Genomic DNA, 2,600 nt, shown 5'->3' on the forward strand with positions numbered 1-2,600 from the left:
CTGCTGACTCAATACACGCTGAAAAACCAACAAGTTTCTGGGGATAATATTCTGTGGAAGTTGAAAGTGAAACTTTTGGGAAGACTGAATGAAAAAAAATTCTGCAAATCAGAGTGGTCCATATGTTCCTCTACAGTGATGTGAAAGACATCAAGCAGGGTTTAAGGGGGCAATTACCTTTTCACATGGGTGATATATATGTTACGTAACCTCTTTCCCTACATATAATTGTCCCTTTTAAAAACTGCATGTAATATAATGCTAATACGATGTAGTTCTTAATTGTTTTTGTGACTTGATGTAGAAAATAAACATCTTCTATTCTAATAGAGTTTAATTAAAAATTCTAATAAATTGCGCTTTGACTAAACAACTAATAAAAAAGGTTGTTTATTATGCTAATAAAAATATCGAATAAAGTAAATTACTGACACAGAACAACGAGAAGTCTAATAAACTACGTGGCTCGAGAAATCCAAGTCGAATAGACAGCGTTATACTCCCATCTAGTGGACAAAAACTGAACTTCATCCATAAAACTCTATGTTTTAAAATGTATACACCGACCACACATAACATTATGACCATCTGCCTAATATTTGTGTTGGTCCCCCTTTTCCTGCCAAAACAGCCCTGACCCATCATGCACTGTGTATTCAGTACCAGCATTAACTTCTTTAGCAATCTGAGCAACAGTAGCTCGTCTGTTAGATCGAATCACACGGGCCAGCCTTCACTCCCCACGTGCATCAAATGAGCCTTGGCCGCCCATGACCCTGTCTCCGGTTCACCACTGTTCCTTCCCTGGACCACTTTTGATAGATACTGACCACTGCAGACCGGGAACACCCCACAAGAGCTGCAGTTTTGGAGATGCTCTGATCCAGTGGTCTAGCCATCACAATTTGGCCCTCATCAAACACTCTCAAATCCTTACTCTTGTCCATTTTTCCTGCTTCTATCTATCTATCTATCTATCTATCTATCTATCTATCTATCTATCTATCTCTGTGGTACTTCTGAAAGTCTGTAAAGCAAAGATCTCTTTTTTTTTTTAATGAACATTCTATAATTTCTCACAGCAATAACAACAATAACATGGTGCTATTCGTATAACAGAATTCCCCTCAATATATTTAGATTAAATCAAGAACACATTAAAACAATACACCACTGAAAGATAAAGTCTGGCAATTTTATCATTTCTGTCTTGCAGTAGCAACACAGGGAAGTATACAGCTCTGTATGAATATATTCAGTAGCAGGTCAGTAAGCAATAACTAAAATGGTAAGTTATAAATATATTTACATTATAAATATTATTATTATTATTATTATTATTACTTCTGTTATTATTATTTACTGTTGTTGTTGTTGCTATTATTATTGTTATTATTTATTTATTTATTTGTTTATTTTTTTACAATCTCATAAATACTCAGAATTTTGGGTTCAAAACGGGGTCTTGACGTTGACCACACCCCCTTCTCGTGACGTCACACCATATCAGTCATATTAGAATTGGAAAGTTTAATTAACCGATTAATTTACCTCATGTCCTAAAAACACCAGAAATGCCTTAAGATGCATTTGAAGCACTGAGTTCGTAGATTATAATTTCATACTGTTTAATTCCAACAAAGTATTTGTTTATGTATCAGGTGAAGCCGATAATGGCGGAAAAGATGCAGCCATGGTTACATTTTTTTAAAATAAGAGTCCTTCCGTGTGATCGCTATATGTCGGTGAATAACTTTTATAAGTTTTATTTATTATACAGCGATATAGTTAATAAATTAAAAATTAATATATAAGAGCAATTTTGTAATGCTCAGAATATGCATGTTGGTTTGTAGTTAACACGCACATAATCAGACTCAGAGAGCAGCGCTGGGTGCAGTGTTAATGTGTTTCCATAGTAACAACCTTTATAGACTGATAGTAAGTGTGTGAAAGCCACACAACCTTATTTTTGTAGAGTTAAATCTGCCCCAAAACATACTGGATTGGTGACTCTTCTCCTTGGTGTGTGTGCGCGTGCCTGCATCACACCTTGTGTTTGTACCTTTATACACTATTGCCAAAAGTTTTGGGACACTCCTCCAAATCATTGAATTTAGTGGTTGGGCTCGGCCCCTTAGTTCCCGTGAAAGGAACTCTTAATGCTTCAGCGTACCAAGATATTTTTTAGTCTCCACTCTAATCCATCCCAAAGGGGTTGAGGTCAGGACTCTGTGCAGGTCAGTCAAGTTCCTCCTCACCAAACTCATTCATCCATGTCTTTATGGACCTTGCTTTGTCCACTGGTGTGCAGTCATGTTGGAACAGGAAGGGGTCATCCCCAAACTGTTCACACAAAGTTGGGAGCATGAAATTGTCCAAAATGTCTTGGTATGCTGAAGCATTAAGAGTTCCTTTCACTGGAACTAAGGGGCCAAGACCAACCACTGAATTCAATAATTTGGAGGGGTGTCCCAAAACCTTTGGCACTAAGGGGCCAAGCCCAACCCCTGAAAAACAACAATACAGCAATACAGTGTTCCATCATGACCAGAATACTGGATAGATAATTACATGAGTGAAATCCTAATGTTTCCTTG

The sequence above is a fragment of the Hemibagrus wyckioides genome, linkage group LG06 (assembly GCF_019097595.1).
Source record: "Hemibagrus wyckioides isolate EC202008001 linkage group LG06, SWU_Hwy_1.0, whole genome shotgun sequence".
Classification (NCBI taxonomy): Eukaryota; Metazoa; Chordata; class Actinopteri; order Siluriformes; family Bagridae; genus Hemibagrus; species Hemibagrus wyckioides.